This window comes from Lithobates pipiens, unplaced genomic scaffold (assembly GCF_037356315.1).
Source record: "Lithobates pipiens isolate NorthernLeopardFrog02 unplaced genomic scaffold, aLitPip1_a1.2 Scaffold_8, whole genome shotgun sequence".
NCBI classification, from domain to species: Eukaryota; Metazoa; Chordata; class Amphibia; order Anura; family Ranidae; genus Lithobates; species Lithobates pipiens.
Window position 1 is genome coordinate 330,124,958 of NW_027507903.1, and position 20,264 is coordinate 330,145,221.

General features: G+C 39.6%; 1 protein-coding gene across 1 annotated transcript in view; it reads right to left on the bottom strand.

The window, feature by feature from the left end:
* SH3RF2 (SH3 domain containing ring finger 2) overlaps window positions 1–19,470 on the bottom strand; it is a 192,160-nt gene extending 172,690 nt beyond the window's left edge. The window contains exon 1 of the mRNA XM_077473005.1: window positions 19,336–19,470. The gene's annotated coding sequence lies outside the window, so the exon portion shown is untranslated. The remainder of the gene's footprint in view (window positions 1–19,335) is intronic.
* Between the last annotated feature and the right edge of the window lie 794 nt (window positions 19,471–20,264).

A 20,264-nucleotide genomic window follows, 5' to 3' on the forward strand; every position in this document is an offset into this window, starting at 1 on the left:
TTTTTCTTGGGGGGGGGGGGGGGGTGCATGTGATCAGCACAGGGCCAATCAGCACTGTCCAGACAAAGGGTCGGGGGTCCTGCAGCCTCATAGGACAAGGGGAGAATGAAAACTCTTCCTACAAGCTTTAACCAAACACTGATAGAAGTCACAAGACTGCTATATACTGCTGACAAGAAAAGGTATATAGCACTTTATATTTCATAAAATAATTGCATTTCCATGTTCGGTGTACTGTAGGAGACCAAATATAGTGAATGCAGGGTTCTGGGTTTAGTAACACTTTAAGTGATGCAGAGGCTGATTTACTAAAAAGATTGGAACATTTCACCCAATAAATAGCACAATATTCAGTTTAAGTATCCAATAATGTGAAAAGCATTAAGCACTTTTTTTTATAATACCAGTATTTGAATCTATTTAGATTAACGTGGACTTATTTGCTTTAATATTTTTCATCACTATATGAATGAACATTGTCACTTTATTATTTGGCTATTAAGCACTTGTTATTTTATATATTTTTCATTATATATGTTCTACATTATTATTACCACGGTATAGAGGATATATTTTTACCAGTTCAGAGGCTTTATGCTTATACCTTTGATAGCACAGCGTTTTCAATGTGATTTTAATGTGAAAAGCAAAATTCTTTTTACTTATTCAATCTACATAAGATTGGACATTAAAAGTGAACAGGAATTTGCTTTTCACGTGGTTAAATAACTGAAGTGAATCTTCACACAATTTATTGGGTTAAGCTTCTTTGGTAATTCAGCTTTACTGTGTTGTCAGCTAAAAGAGGAAGTCAGAAGTACAATGGACTTCTGTCAGATCACCAGGTACTTTTCTTTATTTGCAGTGTTACAGGGATAATACAAAAGGAAATGTTTACTTATTGCAGAGTTGTACTGCATGTTTTTTTTGTCTTTTTTTTCAATTTTGCCCTTATGAACACTTTTAGCTATGGTAGTGCCCAGGTCTCTGACAAAGGGCATAGCACAGCTAATGGGATTAACGTTTAAGAGAAAATCACTAGAAATTATTATTTTTTTCCCCCCCAGTGAATACGTTTGTCCATCACTATAGCTCCGGTGACAGAACTCTTATGCTGCGTACACACGAGTGGAATGTCCGACAGAAAAAGTCAGACTGAAGCTTTTCATCGTATATTCCAATCGTGTGTATGCCTCATCTGACTTTTTTTTTCAAAAATTCTGACGGACCTAGGAATAGAACATGCTTTAAATATTTCCGACAGAACCAATTCCTATTGGGAAAACCGCTCGTCTGTATGATGTTCCGACAGACCAAAAACGACGCATGCTCTGAAGCAAGTACGAGACGGCAGCTATTGGCTACTGGCTATTGAACTTCCTTTTTCTAGCCCCATCATACGTGCTGTACGTCACCGCATTCTTGACAATCAGACTTTGGTATGATTGTGTGTACGCAAGACAGTTTCCGTGGAATTCCGTCAGAACTCCATCGGAAAAACCTTCAGAGTTTACTCAGACGGGAAAACCGGTCGTGTGTACACGGCATAACAAACAGAAGGGATTCCCTCAGTTGTAGGTTCTACTTTAACTGGTATAAGAAACTACCCAGCATATGGGGGAATATAGAATAAATGACTTATATAAAAAATGAAAATGGCCAACATTCATGAAAGTAATCATCTGACTAGGTGCCATGGAAAATGTGGAAACATTGGGGGCAACTCAATAAAGGAGTTGATACAACTCTGGCAGTAATGGCTGTATATAAAACTCTTGGGACAGTTCCATAGTGAATATTAATAATTTCCACAGATTATCTCAAAAAGTTTTTGGATATTCTTTATAGAATCTAGTAAGCTACTAAGCTAAGCAGGGCAATAACTTCTCCGCAGGATGTGGAAACCTTGCAAAAAGATCTGAACAAATTAATGGGGTGGGCAACTACATGGCAAATTAGGTTTAATGTAGAAAAATGTAAAATAATGCATTTGGGTGGCAAAAATATGAATGCAATCTATACACTGGGGGGAGAAACTCTGTGAAATCTAGGATGGAAAAGGACCTGGGGGTCCTAGTAGATGATAGGATCAGCAATGCCATGCAATGCCAAGCTGCTGCTAACAAAGCAAACAGAACTTTGGCATGCATTAAAAAGGGAATCAACACCAGAGATAAAACAATAATTCTCCCGCTCTACAAGACTCTGGTCCGGCCGCACCTGGAATATGCTGTGCAGTTCTGGGCACCAGTCCTCAGCAAGGATGTACTGGAAATGGAGTGAGTACAAAGAAGGGCAACAAAGCTAATAAAGGGACTGGAGGATATTAATTATGCGGAAAGGTTGCGAGCACTGAACTTATTCTCTCTGGAGAAGAGATGCTTCAGAGGGGATATGTTTTCAATACATAAATACCGTACTGGTGACCCCACAATTAGGGATACAACTTTTTTGCGGAAAGGAGTTTAACAAGACACTCATTAAAATTAGAAGAAAAGAGGTTTAGGCAAGGAGAAGAGTGGCAAGAAGGTGGAATTCCCTTCCACCGGCAGCGCTCTTAGCATCAATAGTTTAAAAAAACGATTAGATAAGCACCTGAATGACCGCAACATACAGGGATATACAATGTAATACTGACATATAATCACACACATAGGTTGGACTTGATGGACTTGTGTCTTTTTTCAACATATGAAGAAACATTTATGGACAGACTCTAGAGAAAGAGTATTGCATCCACATCCCAGAAAGGTAGCAAGTAGAAAAAATTTAAAGGGAACAGATACAAACCTGTCCCTTAATAATAATTGGGACTTTTAAAGATGCATATGTCCAAGCAAGACCAAAAAAGGTATTTGAAAAATGTATTTATTACAAAAACTATACATATTAAAATAATATTAGTCATGAAACAGATGACCGAAATTGATACTCATGATGATACGATTGAACAGGTGCTTGGGTATACAGAGCAGCCGACGCGTTTCACAGTTATAATTACTGCATCGTCAGGGCTGTTTCCCATGCGTCTGTATAGTTTAAGTTACAAAAACATTTGACATTAGTATCAACAGAAAATTATTATACAAACACTGTAACAATATATATAACGCTCACCCAAATAGTCTGACATTGATCGTGTTACAGAATTGAGGAGAGCGGACAGTACTTTGTGATAAGGAGACAATGTCAGAGTCGCCTAGATGGTCTTGTGGATGTTGAACCATGTATGCGGGTAAGAAAGATCTAAAATATAGTGATATATATGTAGTAAGGTAATAAGGTTCTGATGTGGTTTGTTTGAAACGCAGGTGTGCCACATCCCGTAATTAAATTAATAATAGAAAATATATATATATAATATTATATGTAGTAAAGTGCACGAGCCTCCTAGGTTGGAACATCTAAGAATAACTGAGTGTATACCTCCTAAGTGCAGTTGTATATATAGTAGTTTAATTGGGCATCCTATAAAAGGGTTTACACAATGATAAACTTCATTATATATATATATATATATATATATATATATATATATATATATATATACAGTGGTGTGAAAAAGTGTTTGCCCCCTTCCTCGTTTCCTGTTCCTTTGCATGTTTGTCACACTTAAGTGTTTCGGAACATCAAACCAATTTAAACAATAGTCAAGGACAACACAAGTAAACACAAAATGCAATTTGTAAATGAAGGTGTTTATTATTAAAAGTGAAAAAAAATCCAAACCATCATGGCCCTGTGTGAAAAAGTGATTGCCCCCCCTTGTTAAAACATACTATAACTGTGGTTGTCCACACCTGAGTTCAATTTCTCTAGCCACACCCAGGCCTGATTATTGCCACACCTGTTCACAATCAAGGCATCACTTAAATAGGAGCTGCTTGACACAGTAAGGTCCACCAGAAGATCCTTAAAAGCTACACATCATGCCGAGACCCAAAGAAATTCAGGAACAATTGAGAAAGAAAGTAATTGAGATCTATCAGTCTGGAAAGGGTTATAAAGCCATTTCCAAAGCTTTGGGAATCCAGCAAACCTAATAACTGGTTGGGCCACCCTTAGCAGCAACAACTGCAACCAAGCGTTTGCGATAACGTGCAATGAGGCTTTTACAGCGTCCTGGGGAATTTTGGCCCACTCATCTTTGCAGAATTGTCCTAATTCAGTTATATTAGAGGGTTTTCGAGCATGAACGGCCTTTTTAAGGTCATACCACAACATCTCAATAGGATTCAGGTCAGGACTTTGGCTAGGCCACTCCAAAGTCTTCATTTTGTTTTTCTTCAGCCATTCGGTGGTGGACTTGCTGGTGTGTTTAGGATCATTGTCCTGCTGCAGAACCCAAGTTCGTTTCAGCTTGAGTACACGAACAGATGGTCGGACATTCTCCTTCAGGATCTCTTGGTAGACAGCAGAATTCATAGTTCCTTTTATCACGGCAAGTCTTCCAGGTCCTGAAGCAGCAAAACAGCCCCAGAACAACACACTACCACCACCATATTTTACTGTTGGTATAATGTTCTTTTTATGAAATGCAGTGTTCCTTCTACGCCAGATATACTTGGACACACACCTTCCAAAGAGTTCCACTTTTGTCTCATCGGTCCACAGAATGTTGTCCCAAAAGTCTTGGGGATCATCAAGATGTGTTGTGGAGAAATTGAGATGAGCTTTGATGTTCTTTTTGCTCAGCAGTGGTTTTCTCCTTGGAACTCTGCCATGCAGGCCATTTTTGCCCAGTCTTTTCCTGATGGTGGAGGCATGAACGCTGACCTTAACTGAGGCAAGTGAGGCCTGCAGTTCCTTGGACGTTGTTGTGGGGTCTTTTGTGACCTCTTGGATGAGTCGTCGCTGCGCTCTTGGGGTAATTTTGGGCGGCCGGCCACTACTGGGAAGGTTCACCACTGTTCCATGTCTTCGCCATTTGTGGATAATGGCTCTCACTGTGGTTCGCTGGATTCCCAAAGCTTTGGAAATGGCTTTATAACCCTTTCTAGACTGATAGATCTCAATTACTTTCTTTCTCAATTGTTCCTGAATTTCTTTGGGTCTCGGCATGATGTGTAGCTTTTAAGGATCTTCTGGTGGACCTTACTGTGTCAAGCAGCTCCTATTTAAGTGATGCCTTGATTGTGAACAGGTGTGGCAATAATCAGGCCTGGGTGTGGCTAGAGAAATTGAACTCAGGTGTGGACAACCACAGTTATAGTATGTTTTAACAAGGGGGGCAATCACTTTTTCACACAGGCCCATGATGGTTTGGATTTTTTTTCACCTTTAATAATAAACACCTTCATTTACAAATTGCATTTTGTGTTTACTTGTGTTGTCCTTGACTATTGTTTAAATTGGTTTGATGTTCCGAAACACTTAAGTGTGACAAACATGCAAAGGAACAGGAAATGAGGAAGGGGGCAAACACTTTTTCACACCACTGTATATATATATATATATATATATATATATATATATATATATATATATATATATATATATAAAATAAAGACTAATAATGGGCTTGGAATGAAAAAGGTAGACATAATAAAGGAAGAAATATAACTTACTCTTATGATGGAAAATAATAATTATTATATAAGCCTAGGAATCTAATTACATCGTTATTCAACCAAAAAAATAACGTCGAAGCAATAACTTCAAGGCCAATAATAAATAACACGTTATCTCCTCCGATTCCACAACATGTCTGGTTGAAAAAAATCCGAAACTATCTGAAATGAAAAGGGCAAACTGAAAAGCGCAAAATGAAAAGCGCGAATCAACACTCACCAAACTTCTACTAACACAAAATTAGCAGAAGGAGCCCAAAGGGTGGTGCTAAGGAGCCGAAAAACCACATAGTACATAGACAAGTAGGCAGGACAAGTTTGGGCCAATGCCCTTCAGACAAAATTCCACGGTTTTGTTGGCCAACAATCCGATTGTGTGTATGAGTCTTAACACTTTTGATAATGTCACAGGCCTAATCAGCTGAATTTCTTTATTTCCCAGTGGTCTGAGTTTAGCCCACACTTTTCCTTATCTTACTAACTATCCCAGTTGAATTATTATTGCTATGTTTGTGGGTGGTGTTGTTTTTTTTTTTTTCTCTCAGAAATTGTTCTACTTAACGTGTTGCTTAAACCTTGTATATTAATACTACTTGAACCTTAGATGGAAAGGGTACATACTGAAAGCTGGTCCTGAATATTTGAATGTGAATGCAACAAAATATCATGCACACTACTCAACTGTTTCAGTGGTCTGACAATTTGACAATGGTCAGATCTTTTACAATCCACTGTGTTTAGAAAGATATACCTGTCTATGACAACTAAGCCCCAAGGCTTACCAAAACCATGTAGTTCCTGATTGCATACAAATTGAAACTCCTAAGGTTTGACCTCATATTATATGGTTTTGGTAAATCTGAAGAAAAACTGATAGTGTGTATGGGGCTTTAGTCTAGCACTATAAACCAATAGGATTAAAACTGTATTTACTTCACCTACTCTTTGTTGTAACTGAGAGCACTCAGTGTATGCCTAACAGGCAATTATGTACCACACCTATTATAAATGTTTATACACACAACATGCACACATAATTAAAATACATGGTAAATACATTTCTGTTTCAAATGATTTCCAGATGTCAACTCACATGAAATCAAAGAAAAAAAGTATTAGAAAAAAAAAAAAACAGAAGATGCACACGAAAACATGTTGAAACAGCAGTAGTACGGAGTGGAAGTTAAACATTCCATTCTTAGTATGAAAGATATCAGCTAGATTAAAATTAACAATGGACTCCAGCCAGGGCTGGATGTTTTTATTATTTCAAAACTGTAAACGATCTTAATAACTTGACCATCTAATACTACTACTGCTTTCCACTGTCCCAGTCAAGTCCATCCAAAATATTCATACATTTGCAACATCACCAAATTATGTCGACAGCCCCAAAACTTTTGAGTTCAGTGTTAACATTTGAAATCAAATGATACTACAGCATAAAGTCATGTTCATATACGACATGCTCTAACATGTTTGGATGGAGGAACTATAGTGTCTTGCACAGAGTCCTGATCTCAACCCTACTGAACACCATTGGGGTGAATTCTAATGCAGATTGAAAGTCAGGTGTTCTCATCTAACATCAGTACTTGACCTCACAAATGCCCTTGTGGCTGAATGGATACAAACTCCTACAAACACGCTCTAAAATCTTGTGGAACACCCTTCCAGACAAAGAGCGGGCAAATCCTTGTTAAGGCTAATGGTTTTAGAATCGGATTTGTCTAACAACTCATATAAGCATGATTGTTCTGTGTCTGCACATATTAGCCATATAGTCTAGGAGTTTGTGGGATCAGAAAATAAAGAGGATTATATATCCAACATGGGAAATTGCTTTTGTTTGAATCCTTTACGTTTTGGAGCATTGTAATCTCTTTAGGTTTTATAGAAATGGAGAAGATCTAAAAGTTCTCTTTGTTACTGTCTCTCGGTCCACTAGGGGATATTTTCCTTTATTTTCTGTCCTGGTGGAACTACAGTAACTTAGAAAAAATATTTCCACAATATGCACAGAAACAAACAAAACTCGAAACAGATTCTAACTGTTACATTCAGAAAATTTAAATAACCTATGAAACAGATATACTGTAAGATCATCCAATATGCCGACTGGCACAGAAAAAAAATACTGAAATTATCTGTACCAGTAGCGACCGCTCCATTAGGGGTGCACCCTCATCCAGGGGCCTGGCTCCTAATCTACATGCAGGGCGCCGGACGCATGGATTCCATTTTTTTTAAGCAAAAAAAAAAAAAGGTGGGCTCGGAGTGCAGAGCACTGCGGCCTGAGTCCACCCAGTTGTGTAACAATAGTGAATAAATATTCGCTATTGTCTTCCTGCTTCTCGTCCCTGGCCAATCAGTAAGCGGGTCTTAAGACCTGATTGGCCGAGAGGAGAAGCGATTGTATTGGCCGGGAGCAGGGGGGAAGCGCAGAGAAGGAGATGCAGGGGGAAACTGCCAAAGTTGCCCATGGCCTGGATGGGGGGGACAGGTGTTTTTTTTGCTGCTCCCCCAGAGAATAAAGCACCAGCTGCCACTGGTCTGTGCTAAATACAATTTTTACAAAGATTATGATTTTATATATATATATATATATATATATATATATATATATATATATATATATCACCAAAAAGAAAAACTAAAGGTATATTTTAATGCCGGCCTATCGTATACCTCTCAGCGCCAAACTGGGACCTTCACACACCTCTAAAATTATATATATATATATATGCACACACCTATATGGTACAAGTACACCCGTACATACAAAAGGTTCTTCTATATGGAGATCACTGCATATATAATAATAATAAAACCAATCACAAATACAAATAAAATGATAACTGCTGAGTGTTTTAACAGTCAGCAATGTGGACAGAAATAGCAGCCGTTAAGAACAATAAAATTATATAAAAAAAGATAATACTAGCAATTCATCAATATATATCTGAGAATAATCGTATTACAACAGCGCTTCATGAAGAGTCCTTAACAGAAGCAACAATGTACAAGAGATCACTAGAAAGTTCTTATTGTGCAGATAGGGTGTTTACAGTGATCTACTCAGCGTTACAAGGTGATCAAAGTGCTGTCAACCTTCATTCCACCATAAACCGGGAGTGCTTCACCACATGCGATGCGTGCCCCCTAAGGGGTTAAACTCACCAGAAACTGCTGGTATAATAGGCCTTTAAGGAGTATTCCTTTCTTTTGGTATAGAAAACTTCCTATATGTCACCTCAGCGTTGCAGTCCCAAACAGTCCTCCCAGTTTATCATAAAAGTAAAACAAAGTGTGCACATAGCATAATACTGTTTTATTTTTGAAAGGTTCACAGACAAACACTAAAATCCCATTTAGATAACTGCGTACATTGTATAAAAATTCGTCAGCATTTTAAAGTATGTACTTCACCGAATTTTCAGATCTCCCAGTCATCCACCAGTGTTCCGCTGTATACACCTCACTTCCGGTAGCGTCGTGTAGGCCACGCCCTTGAGGGCGTGGCCTACACGACGCTACCGGAAGTGAGGTGTGCGCTCCACCGCTGACCACAGACCAGGAAGTTATGCCCAGTGTATACAGCGGAACACTGGTGGATGACTGGGAGATCTGAAAATTCGGTGAAGTACATACTTTAAAATGCTGACGAATTTTTATACAATGTACGCAGTTATCTAAATGGGATTTTAGTGTTTGTCTGTGAACCTTTCAAAAATAAAACAGTATTATGCTATGTGCACACTTTGTTTTACTTTTATGATAAACTGGGAGGACTGTTTGGGACTGCAACGCTGAGGTGACATATAGGAAGTTTTCTATACCAAAAGAAAGGAATACTCCTTAAAGGCCTATTATACCAGCAGTTTCTGGTGAGTTTAACCCCTTAGGGGGCACGCATCGCATGTGGTGAAGCACTCCCGGTTTATGGTGGAATGAAGGTTGACAGCACTTTGATCACCTTGTAACGCTGAGTAGATCACTGTAAACACCCTATCTGCACAATAAGAACTTTCTAGTGATCTCTTGTACATTGTTGCTTCTGTTAAGGACTCTTCATGAAGCGCTGTTGTAATACGATTATTCTCAGATATATATTGATGAATTGCTAGTATTATCTTTTTATATATATATATATATATATATATATATATATATATATATATATATATATATATAAAATGCCATTTCTAATTGCCGCTGTCAGTTACAAACATTCAGTCATCAGTCTTTCTTGATATTTTATTGTAGAGTAATATGCGGGAATGAGCGGCCGAGGGCTTCCTTTTAGCCCAAGTTGCTCCCTGTTATGGGCAGATATTCCAAGATGGCGTAGTTGATTCATTGCACTTGTGAATGATGACATTTCCATTGTGGCTCGCGCATGCACAGTGGCTTTTCTCTGGCATCGGCGCCTCCAGCCACGCCATTGGATGCCCAAGAGGTGGAGGAACATAAAGGGAGCCCATATGCTGCTGTCATCACTGCGGTCTGTGACTGGAGAGGAGAGGCATGTTGAATATTGAGTGCTTGTAGGTAATTGAATTTGAGTCTTGTAACCATTCTCAGATTAATCTATATATAGTGTGTTACTTTTGGTCAGGATATGTGAAGAATCTTTCTCTTTCCTACTCTTTATGTTTATATCATTTAGTATTGATGACAGCCTGATAATTCCTCTTTGGAAAGTTTACCTGATACCTGAGGAAAAAGGGACAAAATCCTTAGGGATCAATGCTAGTTTACCAGTAACCAATGACCTAGTGGCGTTGGATATACCGGTAGATCAAGCATATTAGTCACATTATTATATGTTGGTTTGGTCCTTATAACAGTTTATTTATAGTATATCCTCTTCTTGGACAGAATTTTTGTTTTGGAATCCTTTTGTCCTCTTCTGTGGCTTCCCCAAATATCTCCTTTATATAAACATCCTTCTGACATTTGAGCCATAGTTTTTGATTGCATAATATATTCATGATTATTCAGGTCAATTCTCAGCCTATGCATTTTTTAGATATATGTTGATTATTACATGCATTTTTTATTTTTTAATCAGTTGTTTATGTTTCTAATACGTTATTCTAAATTCATAGTGATTGTACATGCAGTATTCTTCAAGGGTCTCCCGAGGAAGCCATCATTATGGCAAAAAACATGTAGAGCAAGGAGTGACTGCTATCTTTATCACATGGATATTGTATGATGATATTATGATGATTTTAATTATGTTTAAATGCATTTTGATATTTTTGATATTCATGTTGTCTATATCATTCATGTGGTCTATATCTTGGCACCTTAAAAGTCCCATTTTCCCTTTCTACAACATTTTTGCTGCCTTAGGGATGTGGTGCCATTGGCTTTCTAACATCCAGCACTAAATAAATATATGTCAAATTCTAATGTTATAGCCAACTAAAAAGGTGAGCACATTTTGATCTACATTTTTCAAACAACTGGCAAATAGGGTACACATAGAATTGATTTTCTATTCACTCTACATATTTGACAGAACGGCAAAATGGTGCCTTATATGGCCACCAGAAACCACATTATTTTGTTTTTCTAGACTACATAGTGGGGTACCTTCTCCTTGTATTTTGGAGTGTAACTTGCAGGATCCCCACATTAAAAAAAAAAGGCTGGACAATAAAATGATTGCAGCCACTGCATGTTTGGACTAGTGCAATATATTACAATATTTCACATTCTGGTTCTTGGGTTTGGATACACTTTAGCCCCTTGTTTACCAAGGTAAATTTATAAATCCCTTCATATTCAAGGGGCTAAAGCAAGCAGCTGCTGTGAGCTTGGTATTTTTTTTTCAGCAGTTAGCTGTCATGTCTAATGATTCAGGCTGCTGTAAAAAAAAAACCTGTAATTGTACCACACCATGCCATTTAACATCATTTCATGACAGTGTACAATTTTAAAGCGTGCCAAGTTTGGTATCTATTTATTTGATGCCTATATTTTTGTGAAAAAAATCTTACTATTTGTTGGGTGGTGGGTTTCTAGGAAAAAGGTGCAGATTTTAGCATGTGTGAAAAAGGTATATTTTATTTTATCCATATAAAAATTTTAACACAACCTTAATTTCATTTGTAGAATGTAACATGTTAAAATATTTGAATCAAGACCAGGTTTTATGAGAATTTCAGTGATATCAGTTATATGGAATTCATGCCTTAACCTGAAATTTTGACCTAAATTGGCACGCAGGACTGGCTATCCATTATCTATGTACCAACTTCAATAGAATTCAAAAGGGTTTTAGGGAATTACCTTCAATACATCATAATACATCATAATTAGCAACTGCTGTCAGCATAAAAGGCATGCATTAATGTACTTTTATATGCCAACTAGGGAGAAATTGAGTAATTTCAGAGAAGCTGGTTTTGAAGTCAGCAAAATTTCACCCAAACAGAAACTCTTAAATTTACTCAATGACCTGCTTAAGCAAAATTTGCTTAAATAAATACTTTTCTTTTTTCTGTATTTAACCACTTCCCGACCAGCGCACGACAATGTACGTCGACAGAATGGCATGGGCAGGCATATTGGCGTACAGGTACGTCCAATATTCAATGCCGCCCTGCCATCGGGAGCGCGCCGCCGGCGGCGTGCTCCCGCGCTGGTCGGGACCCCCGTGAGTCCGGTCGCGGGACCCGCGGACTTGATCGCCGCGGGCATCCCCACGATCGTCTCACGGAGCGGCCGAATGGAGGAAATGCCGAGTAAACAGCATTTCTCCATTCTGCCTAGCAACTAATGACGCTGATCTCTGCTCCATGTGATTGGAGCAGAGATCAGTGTTCACTAAATTAAAGCCCAACCCCCCCACAGTTAGTAACACACCCCTAGGAACACTTAACCCCTACACTGCCACCCACTGGTTAACCCCTTCACTGCCAGTGTCATTTACACAGGAATCACTGCATTTATATAGCAGTGATTACTGTATAAATGACAATGGTCCCAAAAATGTGTCAAAAATGTCCGATGGGTCCTCCACAATGTCGCAGTCACAATAAAAATCGCTGATCGCCGCCATTACTAGTAAAAAAATAATAATAAAAAATTATTAATAAAAATGCTATAAAACTATCCCTATTTTGTAAACGCTATAACTTTTGCGCAAACCAATCAATAATCGCTTATTGCAATTTTTTTACCAAAAATATGTAGAAGAATACGTATCGGCCTAAACTGAGGGAAAAAAATGTTTTTTTTATATATTTTTGGGGGATATTTATTATAACAAAAAGTAAAAAATAATGCGTTTTTTTTTCAAAATTGTCGCTCTATTTTTGTTTATAGCGCAAAAAGTAAAAACCGCAGGGGTGATAAAATACCACCAAAAGAAAGCTCTATTTGTGGGAAAAAAAGGACGTCAATTTTGTTTGGGAGCCACGTCGCACGACCGCGCAATTGTCAGTTAAAGCGACGCAGTGCCGAATCGCAAAAAGTGGTCTGGTCTTTGACCAGCAAATTGGTCCGGTCTGAAAGTGGTTAAGGGGTGTTTTTAGGGTGTCTGCAGAAGTTAAGTGTATTAAATTCCTGTTTTTCTTTTGGGGGGGTTACTGTTCCCTGAGTACTCTTTTTTTCCATTTTTTGTGTGTTTTTTTGTGAGAAAAGATTATAAAATACATACAATAAAATGTGGCTAATAAGAGGCAATTTTTTCTCATACTTAATGCCAGTATATCAAAAGCTGTGCTCTCTAAATATGACACAAGGGTTGTTTTTAAGATGATATTTTTATTAAAAGAATTATATTTTACAATATAGTAAAGAAATACAAGGGGTTTTGATGCAGACTGCTGGGGATACATCCACTGGCCATCAAAAATGTTATACCAAATTACTATATTTCTGGGTTCAGCTATTTTGTACAACAGGAAATAAAATAAAAATGTGGACAGTTTTTGATTTCTTCACAAAGATGGCTTTTCATTACCACATCTCATACATGTAATGATTCTTTACATTATTTGTTTTTGTACACCATTAAACACAGTGGTGGGTGGGGCTCCATTTTTTCTGAAATAGCTAAAAAATAAAATCAGAAGCTTGAACTGATATATCCTTAGATTATAAAACTGTGGAAATGTTCCACAGATGTGTAAGACTTATGATTGCTAATAGGTGCTCTATACAGAAGACTAGACTCCAGATTCAGTGCAAGATTACCAACATTTTAGTTGATCTGGAGCAGCTGCTAACATTGTTAGATGTATGTAGTAAGACAGTGTATATGTGCAAAGTGGAGTAACCCAGAGAAGCCACATTTAAATTGATTGTGAGCGCGGTAAAGGGAATCAATTTCTGTGATAATCAAATAAACATAAGCAGGCCATACATGGTCAAATTTCGAACAAATTTTCATTTGAAAATCAGAAAGTTTTTTTTTTTTTTTTTGTGATCCAATGATGCCACCATTGATTTTCAAACTTTGGCCTACCAAGCAGGGCCGTCTTTAATATTGATTGGACCCTGGGCAAAAAAAATTCTTGGGCCCCCCCACCCCCCAATGCTATTCCACCCTCCACCTGCTCTGAGACATACAATAAATAGCAGCTAGACTTAAAATCGATTTACTGTATCAGATCAGGCAGCAATTGGGATTGGTTGCCAGCTGTTACAGCATATCATTACTGCTTACTGACTGATTGCTAGAGGTTACAGGACACATTACAGCTCACTGATTAGTTGCTAGAAGCTACAGCAAATGATTTCTGCATGTTAATTGGTTGATAGAGATTACTGTACAGTAATATTGCTCACTGACTGGTTGCTAGAGGTTACAGCACATCATCTCCTCACTGCAGGGGGCATGATATACATATGAATGCAGCCTTTATTTACATATCAATGCCACCAGCCACAGCTGTTTACTTATGAATGCCGCTGCTATTTACATATGAATGACGGTTATTTACATGTAAACACAGGGTCTGCAGGTGAGTCATCTGTAAACAACAATAGGGCAGAGCAGGGCAGCAATAGTACCAGCACATCACACTGAGATATCGGAACACAGCATGGGACAAAGGAATTTAAACTGGGATAGTTGGCAAGTATGAGGCAGCTGGTTTGGGCCCCATAACAATGACAGGGCCCAGGGCAGCTGCCCCTTTTGCCCTGCCTTAAAGACGGCTCTGCTACCAAGCCTTCAATTCCACCTCATGTTGCTACAGAAAATAATTTTCGTGGCCGGGAATCTTCTTTTCTCTCCGTAAATTTTCTTTTCTTGCACATGCGCATTTTATTTTCTTATTACATTTCTCGCGCGATTCTCCCATCATTGATTAAAAAATCATTTGTTTTTAAAAACCTTTCCAACATGTCCGATTCCTCAAATTTGATTGCCGCACGAAAACCGGCCGTTGCTGCAGCCCCCTGCGATATTCGTATGAAAATTCTTTGATACGATTTTCGAAAGAAAATGATTTCAAAATTCGAACCGTGTATGGCTGGCAATACAGTATATGTAAATTCTATTAGCTCATGTTTCCTGTATGTATTAACCAAAATTGGCAACATTTTTGCAGACTAATGAAAAACGCTCTAGTGTGCTGGGATGCAAACTCCTTCTTTTAAGTGAGTGACAGAAAAAAACGATGCACTCTGTTTTTAAGGCAGGTACTGTAAGAAACTTCCTAAATCTATGTAAATTCTATAACTTAGATATATCAGAAAAAGGGATGAGTTGGCAATCCTGCTAATATGTTTGCAAAATCTGTGAATGCCAGATATGGGTGTGTTTTACAAAACCAGTACTTAAGGGCCATCAACAGATCAAGTGTTCCAGTCTTCCAAACAGTGTCAGCGTTGTATTTGTTAACCTCAGTGTACTCCTTTGTGGTGTGTCCGAGAGGGGGCTTAGGTGAGTATTAGGGGGGCTGTGGGGGGAACAGTACACAGAAAGTTTTTACCTTCATGCATCCTTTTTATCTTCATGCATAGGATGCATGAAGGTAAAAATCCTTCTGCTGTTACAACCACTTTAACAAATGTTGCTTTATGGCAGCCAACTCGTTAAAGAGGTTCATAAGCCCCTCCATTTTTTTTTTTTTAAAGTCAGCAGGTACAAATACTGAAATACTGTAGCTGCTGACTTTTAATAAAAGGACACTTACTTGTCTAGGGATCAAGCTTTGTCCTCACCCAGGCCAGTCCTTTACTGGTCTTCAGGTCTGTGGCACCACCATGATAAGTGTGGGAAGTTGGCTGTGACTCCTTGCGGCTTCACAGCCAACTTCCCACTATGCATGTGTGAGGCATGCTGTATCCTGGTAATGGTCCCACAGCTTTATGGCACTTGTGATATGTCCCAAGGGGCTATGGGCACGGAAGGGGAGGCCAAACTTCTGCACGGATCGCTTAGGCGATCTGGGCACAAGCGGATATCTGTCAAAACCACTTGCCTGCTCCACCCCCCCCCCCCCCCCAAACAAAGTGGTCAAAAGTTAAGCAGGAGGGGGGGGGGGGAGGCAGAAAAGTGGACCTTCCCCTTAGGGAGGATGTTACACTTTAAGAACAGGCTGCTAACACACAGTGTCATGGTTATGCAGTGATCTTCCTGTGTTTGCTTACCTCCCCTCATGTGTTCAGACTAAGAGGCCAGCCACTTCCACCTGGTGGTTTTTATAACCTCTCCTCTAAGCATGGCTCCACCCCAGGCCCTATCAGGGAGCCCTATATTAACCTGTGCACTGCAGGCCATCAGTGCTGATTAACCATTGTGTATTCCTTTGTGTGTTTGGCTTCCTGTTACCTGCCGTGTGCTCTTCTGTTATTCCGTTACCGACTTTGGCGTGTCTTGACTATCCCTGTTTGCCTGTGATCCTGACCTTTTGGCGTGTCCCTGACTATTTCTGTCTGCTTGTGGCCCCGACCTTGGCTTTGTCCCTCACCATCCTTATCCTCCTGTTGGTTACTGTGGTTGTGAGCTGGGGGACCCTGGGGGTCGCGACCTGGAGCCAGTTGCAGCCAAGTCCATCCTCACGACTCGAGGCTCTGGTGAACACCTGCTGGCTCTTAGACTCCGTGCCCCAGGGAATCTTATGCTCTAACCCCGGTGGGACCTGTCTCCCGTCCGCAGCAGTCAGCCGTAGGGTCCACAACCTTGCGGTGCACTCCTGATCCCTACGGTGTGCATCTGTCACCTCGCCTCAAGGTGACCTGACACACAGCAATGGAATAAAAAATAACCCTGTAGAATTTTTTTTAAAGCTTGAAAGGAATGACACCACAACACACCACACATGCTACAATGTATGCGTTTTGGTAAAACCTGTACAGAATTTTGACTGCATGTTACCACAAAAACACAACAATGTTATCAACAGGTGTGAAGGCATCCTGAATTTCTGGATGTAGTGGGAAACATGGCATGTTAGTGGTCTCTAATTACTACACTAATTTTGTGAGTTTCTTTATCAATAGCCACTCCACAGGCAATTATAAATACTGTATTTATCGGCACATAACACACACAGGCGTATAACATGCACAATCATTTTAGGAGGGAAGTTTCAGGAAACAAAACTAAAGTTTTAAATAAAGTACTTGGAAGCAAAATAAGGGTGAAGCCTCACCGTTGCCCACCTGCAGCCTGATCAATGCCATCTGCAGTCTCCCAATTTCCCATCAATGCAGCTTGATCTATGCCCATCTGCAGCCTCACAACTGCCCATTATTGCAGCCTGATCAATGCCCATCTACAGCCTCACAATTGCCCATCAATGCAGCCTGATCAATGCCCATATGCAACCACACCATTGCCATGAATGCAGCCTGATCAATGCCCATCTGCAGCTTCACCTCAGATTACTGCTGCCTCAGAGGGGACAGGGAGGGGACAAGGAGGGGGCGGGACGAGCGCCATCAGATTGCCTACAGCAAGAATCTCCTGTTTACTCTGCAGCCTCTTTAATACAAAATCCCGCCTCCTGGATCAGCTTCTATGATAGACAGAACACTGGTCCAATGCCAGCCCAGGAGGCGGGACTTCCTATTACAGAGGGCGCTGAGTAAACAGGAAATTCTTGCTGTATGTAATCTGAGGACACCCCCCTCCCTGTTCCCTCCTAGGCAGCCCAAATTGCAGTATTGGCATATAACACGCACACATTATTTTCACTCGATTTTCAAGGTATATTCCAATAGATACAGTAGTTATTAACCGGTCCCGACCGGCGCACGCCGATGTACATCGGCAGAATGGCACGGCTGGGAAAATGGGCGTACCTTGCCGCCTTGCCATCACATGCGCGCCAGCCGGGACCTCTGTGAGTCAGGTCGTGGGTCCCGTGGACTCGATCACCACGGGGATACCTGCGATCGCCTCACAGAGAAGAAGGACAGGGAAGATGCTAAAGTAAACAAGCATCTCCTTGTTCTGCCTAGTGACAGTGTCACTGATCTCTGCTCCCTGTAATCAGGAGCAAAGATCAGTGACGTGTCACACATAGCCACGCCCCCCCACAGTTAGAAACACTCCCCAGGGCACACTTAACCCCTACACTGTCCCTTAGTGGTTAACCCCTTCACTGCCAGTGTCATTTACACAGGAATCAGTGCATTTGTATAGCACTGATTGCTGTATAAATGACAATGGTCCCAAAAATTTGTCAAAAATGTCCGATATGTCTGCCGCAATGTCACAGTCATGATAAAAAATAAAAATAAAAATCGCTGATCGCCGCCATTACTATTAAAATAATTATTAATAAAAATGCCATAAAACTATTCCCTATTTTGTAAATGCTATTGTGCAAACCAACCAATAAACGCTTATTGCGATTTTGTTTTACCAAAAATATATAGAAGAATAAGTATCGGCCTAAACTGAGGAAAAAATTATTTTGTTTATACATTTTTGGGATATATTTATTATAGCAAAATGTAAAAAATAATGATTATTTTTCAAAATTGTCGCTCTTTTTTTGTTTATAGCGCAAAAAATAAAAACAGCAGGGGTGATCAAATACCACCAAAAGAAAGCTCTATTTATGGGGAAAAAAAGGACATCAATTTTGTTTGGGAGCCAAGTCGCACGACCGCGTAATTGTCAGTTAAAGTGACGCAGTGCCAAATCGCAAAAAGTGCTCTGGACTTTAGCCAGCTAAATGGTCCAGGGCTTAAGTGGTTAAATAGAAAATTTGTGTAAACAAAAATCTGGCTAGGTACATCTACTTTAACAAGATTATAAACCTACTCTAAAGTAAACATAACACTGGAATCTTATCCTTATAACTCATATTCCTGTGTGAAGAGGCATTTTCTACCAGGTAATGAAAATACAATGGGTAAAGACATTCTAGATTACGTTGTATACTCACTCACAGGTTAGCTGTCCCAGACTCCATATACAAAAAGATTACATATTTTTACCTTTGATACATTCAGCGTTGTTACAGTCTTTTGATATAGACAGGGATCTTTTTCAATACATGTCAAATAATATTGCTTATTTAATGTAATTCGTTTCTATTATTGGCAGCCATAAGTAAAATGTTATGACGTTCAGTCCTAGAAACAAAATGTACCGTACTGAAGCTTTACACTCCATTGGGTCATATTCACCTAACATAAAATTCTGTTACTCTTTGATCAATACATCCTAACACATCTTAGAGTGAATTCATCCTGAGAGTGCAAATTCACATTTAATGTTGCTGCGCCAATTACTGTGTGTCAGTCTGAACACCAAATTCGTTTTGATTCAATAACTAACCTTTTCATTGCAATAGACGACTTCTCAAGAGACAAACCAGCTTTGTTCCTGAAGCTGTTGCTGCATTGAAAACTCCCACATAGTTTGCTTGAACCTCGTAACTTACATGCACAGCCCTTTTAACTCTTCGCAACCCATTCAGATGATTGGCGTGATTCCCAAAAGGAAGTTGTGACTGTAGCATTAATGTCTATAAGGATTCACTGATTCATAAACACGCGAAACAGGGAAATATTCTTAAATAACTGGTGTAATATTTGCAATAAAACAAGTTTGGACAGTGTACTTCTGTCTAACAACATTTTTTCCAGCTACAGAGTGTATGATTACAGCAAGGATATATTTTTATGGCGCTATCACGGCATATTTCTGTTTATCTTGAATCTGAAATAAATCCAAGATAAAAAAATACTACACGTACCAACTTACTATTCAAACCAAAAAGAGAGATGGGGGGGGGGACGACATATTGACTTGTCGTCTGTCAACATTACTTAAGATACAACTTTTTTTTTCAGCTTATTTATTTTAGGTACTTATATAGTGCTGTCAATTTACGCAGTGCTTTACATATACATTGTACATTCACATCAGTCCCTACCAGTGGCGTAACTAGAACCTTCAGGGCCCCGATGCAGGAAACCATGGCGCGCCCCCCCCCCCCCTGCCCCGACCTCCGGACAGGGCTCTTTTCTCTGAGCCCGATGGTGGAACACCAGGGCCCAGTCCCAAGTGGGTGGCCGCATATAAAGGAACCGATTTAAAAAACATCAATTACAGCCGCTGTGCCCATCAAATGTCACTACTGTGCCCATCAAACTCTGCCGCTGTGCCCATCAAATGCCGCCGCTGTGCCCATCAAATGCCGCCACTGTGCCCATCAAATGCTGCCACTGTAAATCCCCACCGCCCGCTCGCTGTCTGCCCGC